The sequence below is a fragment of the Acomys russatus genome, chromosome 24 (assembly GCF_903995435.1).
Source record: "Acomys russatus chromosome 24, mAcoRus1.1, whole genome shotgun sequence".
Classification (NCBI taxonomy): Eukaryota; Metazoa; Chordata; class Mammalia; order Rodentia; family Muridae; genus Acomys; species Acomys russatus.
Window position 1 is genome coordinate 31,565,205 of NC_067160.1, and position 6,765 is coordinate 31,571,969.

Here is a 6,765-nt window from a genome sequence, read left to right on the forward strand (position 1 = left end):
TTTTACTGAGAAAAAAAAAATGGAAGATGATTTCCTCAGATAAGTAGTCTGTAGTTTACTTTCACTTTTTAAAAACCTGCTGATTAAACACTATATAAGGAATTTACCCAGAAGGTTAATAAATACGGTCTCAAGAATAAGATCCTCTGGCACAATAACAGTTGACTGGTGCAGGGTAAAGAAGTGCCTCAGCCTGCAGATGACTGAGCAGGCAAATGTCCCAAGCCACAAGATAGAAGGTGGTTCACGTATTTGCCTGAAAGATTAAAGTCTTAAAAAAGAAAATGAAAGACTGATGACATTTCTGATATAAAGCCGAATAACTCTCAGACTGAAGTTCTCAGCTATGGAAAAATGAAAGAGGCTGAAAGTTGTGCTTTTTCTAGTGTGTACACCATCCATAACAGAAACCTCAGAGGGCACAAAGACTCTGGGGCAAATTCTGTATAGCAGATGACCCCAGAAAACTCAGATGCAAGAATGAAACAAAAAAAAATGCCTATTGAGACTCTTTAGAGATCTCAGAAAGTTTCCAGACCCAGATGTTCCTGTTTGGTGAAAAACAAAGCTGGCCTAAATAGGTTTTTGCCTCAAACATCTAAACTGAATACAAGGTGATCAAGGTCAGGAATCCTTTGCATATGTAACCATCTCCTAAATGGAAGGCTCTGACATATTTCAAAGAATTCATTTCAATTTTTATATCTAAGAGAAGAACCCCCACCAATAGGCTCCTTGGTGGTGTTCTTATGTCAGTCAGGGGCAGAGCAGATGGCAGTCCTTTGTTCATCCTAGCTTGATGCCTGGCTTGGTGGCCAAAGTTGTTTTATGCCTAGGACTCAAAACACAAAGCAAAACAAATCAAAGCAAACAAACAAAAAAATCAAATCAAATCAAATCAAATCCAGGCAGCACAGCTTGGAAGGAGGAGGACAGATCTGCACCATGCCACCCACAGACCTTCCCTCCTGCCCAGGACACAGTAAGGCCTTACACACCTACTTGCCACCGTGTCATGCAGCATTAACAGAGAATATCACCCAGGGGACGGGACCGACAGCTCTGTGGCCAGCTGCAGCGGGAGCCAGCACAGTGTGCGAGTACATGGTGGACAGATGGGAGAGAAAGAGAGGTGGAGCAGCTTGAGCATTATGAAGAGAGATGGAACTGGAGACAAAAAGCTGAAGAGGAATAGCCTGTTGTGAGTGGCCAGCCCCACCACCTGGGGCCACGGTCTCAGCCTGAGCTAAGGGCCATGCCTAAGTTCATGGCTACACAGCCCCAGGAACTCATGTTAACGTCTGTGGCTCATACTACTAGCAGAGAACATGGGAATTTCCCTGGACCCGCAGCCACCAATGACCATGTGGATGTCCAGGGGCTGTGTAGAACTAGCCCCGCCCATCATTGGCTAAAGTGCTCTAGAGAGCTGTCTCCACCTCTAATTGGGAGCAGCACTTGGAGATCAGGCCCCGCAATGCCTCACCTGCCCCAGAGCTGACCCTGGTGGCTGGGTTGTGGGATATCCAGCCCATTGGCTTGAGTGTGGGATAGCTGGCCCAGCCATTCATCTGAAGTGTTGTGGCACTCTATGGGTACCAGGCAAACATATGGGAGAAATATACACAGACAAAGAACCCATACACAAGAAGGAGAGAGAAAAAGAGAGAGAGAGAGAGAGAGAGAGAGAGACGGAGAGGGGGAAGGGACGGAGAGGTAGGCAGGTGAGAGAGGGAGAGAGAGAATTTCAAAGTTCAGTGAAGTGCAAGACATCTTATTGTTTCTTCTTGATGTTAGAATACAATCTTTCAGTTCACTCACTCAAGAACAGCTAGTGTTTCAGTGGTTAAAATACACAAGGGTTGGGTTTGTTTGTTTGTTTGTTTGTTTGTTTTTTCCTAGTCTAGAGTTCTGCCAAAAGGATACTTACCTTATAGTTTCTTTTTTATTATATCTTTCAGGAACTGTAAGTGCCCTGTCTTAAAGCTCAGTATTCTGTTTTACATTTCTGCCTGGGAATGTTGTTAGGAATAATATAAACCACAGCTAATTCTACTTCAAGAAGGAGCAACTTGAATGAGTAGTTCCTGTTGAAAATCCTGTCATCCTATAACTGGTCATAATTATGCTTAGGCTATGTTTAGAAATAATGAATTTTAAATTTCTCAGGTTTTCAAATTATTTTACATGAGCCCACTAAGTATGCCCATTTATTTCAGGATTCTCTAATAAATCTGTCAGAGTATAATATGAAGAAAATGGATCATGCAGAATTCTTTATCAGCTTGTTTTAGCTGAATCTCTACAAAATCAAGACTATCTTTTATCATAGCCTTCAAATCCTACTAAATTCACAGAACTGGGATATGAATATATCACACAACAAGAAGCTAAGTTTATAATAAGTATAAGAGAAGAAATCTCTGAAGGCACAAGTTGTTACTATATTTAAGAGAGGCTATAGGTACCTGAGTAAAATTTAATAAAATATCCATACTAATTACACCATGCCAGTTCTCACCCACATTAACATCACTTTTGTCCATTCTTGGCATAATCCTAGAGGCTGCTGCAATGATGTGATCAGTCTCCCAAGCCATCTTGCGTCCATGACCTCAATCTGGCGATTTTCCTCTCCACTCAAAACACCACAGCTTCAAATGTTTCCCAACCAGCAAAAGCAGCCATCTTAGGCTTCCTTCGTTCTACCAAATTGTCCCTACAAATTCCATTCCACCTCCAATCTCTGCACCTATATTCATCTAAGAAGAAATCCTAGAGAGTACTGTGTAACCCTGTAATGACATGGTGGATTTGAGGACTCAAATTTTGGATGCTCATTCAAGCTCTCTTTATTCACAGTTCTCTCTGGCAAATATCATTCTCAAAAATCTCCTTGATGAGCAGTTCAAGTTTTTACCACTTTACTCAAGTACATAAACCAACATTTTTCCAGTCTATGCCAGAAAACATCATGACCTACTACAAAAAGAAAGCAGAACAGGCTCGGGCCCGATGCGGGAGACGGAGCCCCAGGACTGCTGAGGCCTGGGAGTCCCTCCCCTTCCCCTTCCCCCTTTGCCGCTTTGTGGCATCCCTCTCCCTCTACCCTCCTACTTTGATACTCTGACTATGACTAACTAGCAGAAGCACAGCCAGGCCCAATGGGCAGCCCCAGGCTAGCAAGATATGCCAGTTCAAATTGGTCCTGCTGGGAGAATCTGCGGTGGGGAAGTCGAGCTTGGTGTTACGGTTTGTCAAAGGGCAGTTCCACGAGAACCAGGAAAGTACCATTGGAGCGGCCTTCCTCACCCAGTCTGTGTGTCTAGATGACACAACAGTCAAGTTTGAAATCTGGGACACAGCTGGCCAAGAGTGATACCACAGCTTAGCCCCCATGTACTACAGGGGTGCCCAGGCTGCAATTGTGGTTTATGACATTACTAATCAGGAAACATTTGCCCAGGCAAAGACCTGGGTGAAGGAGCTGCAGCGACAAGCCAGCCCAAGCATCGTTATTGCCTTGGCCGGGAACAAAGTTGACCTTGCCAACAAGCGCGTGGTGGAATATGAAGAAACTCCGGCGTATGCAGATGACAACATCTTATTGTTCATGGAGACTTCAGCTAAGACTGCCATGAACGTGAATGACCTCTTCCTGGCGATAGCAAAGAAGTTGCCAAAGAGCGAACCCCAGAACCTGGGGGGTACAACAGGCTGAGGTCTGGGGGTGGATCTCCATGAGCAGTCGCAGCAGAACAAGAGCCAGTTGTAGCAACTGAGGGGGGTGGCTAGCAGCAGACATGTATGGAGTTAGCATGAGAGCTAAGAAAAGACCTCTATCCCCACCCTCAGCACACAGCCCCTATGGTAAATGCACACTGAGCCCTGGCTGCCAAGGGCTGCCTCCTGACAGCTTTCTGTGACCCTTTCTAAGGCTTCAGCAACCAACCCAGGCAGCTGTTGCCACTACTACACCCGACTCTGGGGTTTGGGGTCAAATCTCCCCAGGACCTTCCTTCCAAAACAAACTTCCTTCGCTTCGTATTCTAGGTGCAAGACAGTGACTCCTCATCATTAACCGCCCCCCCCCCCGTGTTCTTCCCAGGGTTTCAGAGCAGACAGTGTCTCCTGCCTCCTCCTCCCTCTCATCACTCCCTGTTCCCTCCTCTTCCCAAGATGAAGTGTAAGCCCAGGCACTGAGGAGGCCATGCACCTGTAGTTACCTTAGGGCCTGCTGGAGAGGAGGGCTCGGAGCAGGAGGGAAGAAGGGAACCTTTATTTTTCCTTTTAGTTACCTGGTGGGAGTTTGTGAAACACTGTAGCACCCGAGAGGTGGACTTGGGCAGGGTGTCCTAGGTAGGAGTGAGAATAAGACGGCAAGCTGGCAGGCACCGAGTGGGACTTGGATAAAGGCCGAGTGCAGTGTCGTCTGTGACTCTGGAACTCATCCCAAGGCTCTTTTCCCTCACCCAGCCTCTTGGGTAGTTCTCCCCACCTCCTCACCCCCACTCCAGTGTGGGGATTGGACCTCAGAATGCTCCAAAGAATCTTCACTGGTTGCCTGCACCTTTATCTCTGCTGTGATCTTCCTGGAGGAGGTACCAGTTTCTGACACCATCCTCTGATCTATACATAGGCATCCCCTGCCCTGGGCCTTGAGATGGCCTCAGCCCCAGACACCATGCCCCTGCAGTTTGCAGTTTAGTTGATGGTAGCTCAGTCAAGATACATGTTCTATGGGGGTTTTGATTGATTTACCTGTCCTTCAACCTTCTTAATTAAATGGAATCTACAATAAAGTTTGGGGAGCACTATGAAAACAGTAACAGTGGCGGCTGCTCACAGCCGGTCTGCACTGCTCGCCTCCTCTGACTGGCTCCTGTCTCTGTTCTTGGGTTCAGGTTTGTCTGAGCAGCTGAGGGGTGGCCTCAACAGCAGGGGCCGCGGTGGCAAGCGAAGGGCAGGAGGAGGAATGCACTATCTTCCAGGGCTCCCGTTCACTTGGTTATCTTACCATGTCTTTTCTACTTCCCTGTAAATACGTATAGTCTTTATTCTTCATTGTACAGTGTGTTCTGCCTCTTGTTTCCCATTAGGCCTCTTTTCTCTTGTTAATATCTTGGGTTTAGTTTCTCCTTCTTCATCCCCCCTCACTCTTACTTAATCCATGTATCACTAGGGACTCCTTCCACAGAGGCCACTTGTCCTGTGACAGGGGCAGCTGGAACTGAAGGTGTCTCACAACTGCCTTGTACCATCAGAGGGTTTTGTTCCTTCCTATGTCTCTGGCCTCTCTGTGTTCTTCATTAGGTGTTTGAGGGTGTCTGTGGGAAGCCATCAAGGCAAGAGGGAGCTCAGTATTTTAGCCAGAGTTTGGGGGAAATTTGAAGACAAAAGAAAAGACCACAGTACCCTGGAGTTGAGCCTTTGCACCCCTTTGGCTTACAGACTGCCTCCTGTTGAGAACAGCTGAGGAACACATGAAGCCAAGCCCCTCATGAGGCTGAGCTCCTCATGAGGCTGAGCTCCTAGAGGACCCCGCATAGGTTCTTCCTTCCCCAGGGGCAGCCTTAGTTCTCACAGCCCTGAAACATGCATTTCCAACTTTACTTCCCTAGAACCCAATAGTCTCCCAAAGCATCCTTTTACCCATGGAAAAATCAAGACTGACTCTAAGTCTTAGAAATTGAATTCTGTCTCTGCAAAAGTGAAGATGTTTTACTGCCTTGGGGCTGGGAAACCATTTCCCTAGGCTCCCCCGACCCCCTTAGGAACAGTGTTGGCCTTGGTTCCTGGACCTGTCTCTGCCGTCCCTCTGCTCCACTCCTACCAGCTCTTCTGCCTTCATTTGAGCTCTTGTGGGTTTTGTTCTCTCCCTGCCCTCCCCTGTAGGCTTAATTTCCTTAACAATTTTACTTCATTATGAACTTATTAACCAAGCCTATCTCCCTTACAACCCGACTAGCCTAGATAAGAGGAAAAGGAGATTGAGGAAAACAAGAATGAAACCTGGGTGTCAGTTCTTAGGAACAGTTCTCCTGGCGTAGTCAGCAGGATTTAAGCAGACTAGCAATCCCACCCACCAAAGTTGCTGCTGGAACCTGGAGCAACCGGAACCTGAAGCCTCAGCCAGAGTCCAAAGCCTTGAAGCCTTCTCTAGAGAGCTCCTCAAAGTGGAGTGATGAGCAGCCAAAAACCAAGTCCCAACCAAAAGCTTCAAGCCCCCTGTTTTGGGCTCATAAATGTATCTTCTCAGTCTGTTCAAGGATGGTTTTCAGCTGGCATCGCTCAAGTGCGCCCCCGCCAAGTGTTCCAACTTCTAAGTGGTAAACATCCTGCTCTCATCCCCATCCCACACTTGGGATCAAAACAAAAACAGGTTTATCTTCTGTAAACTCCCCTGTTATTTTTTTCTTTTGATCAATTTTTAAGAGGAGGGCTTATCTTTTTTGCCTTTATATATATTTTTTTCCCTAAGAAAGGGTTTGCCTTTCTTTCACACTCCTTCTAAGAAAACAATCGTGATAACAGAATGCAACTGCTGATTTATCGATGTATTTAATGTAAGTAAAAAAGAAAAAAAAAGTGAAAAAAAAAAAAAAAAAAGAAAGAAAGCAGAAACGATCTGTCGAATCAGTCTTGGATTTCTCTATTTCTAACCTGAAGTAAAAACAAGTATCTGTCCATACTATTCCTTCTCCTGACAGATGATTAGGCAGCCATGTCTTTGATTATGCCTACCACTGTCTTAGAGTTGTTCAC

General features: G+C 46.1%; 1 pseudogene; it reads left to right on the forward strand.

Moving 5' to 3' along the window:
* Positions 1 to 3,142: 3,142 nt before the first annotated feature.
* On the forward strand, positions 3,143 to 3,775 carry LOC127206958 (ras-related protein Rab-5B-like; annotated as a pseudogene).
* Positions 3,776 to 6,765: the final 2,990 nt, after the last annotated feature.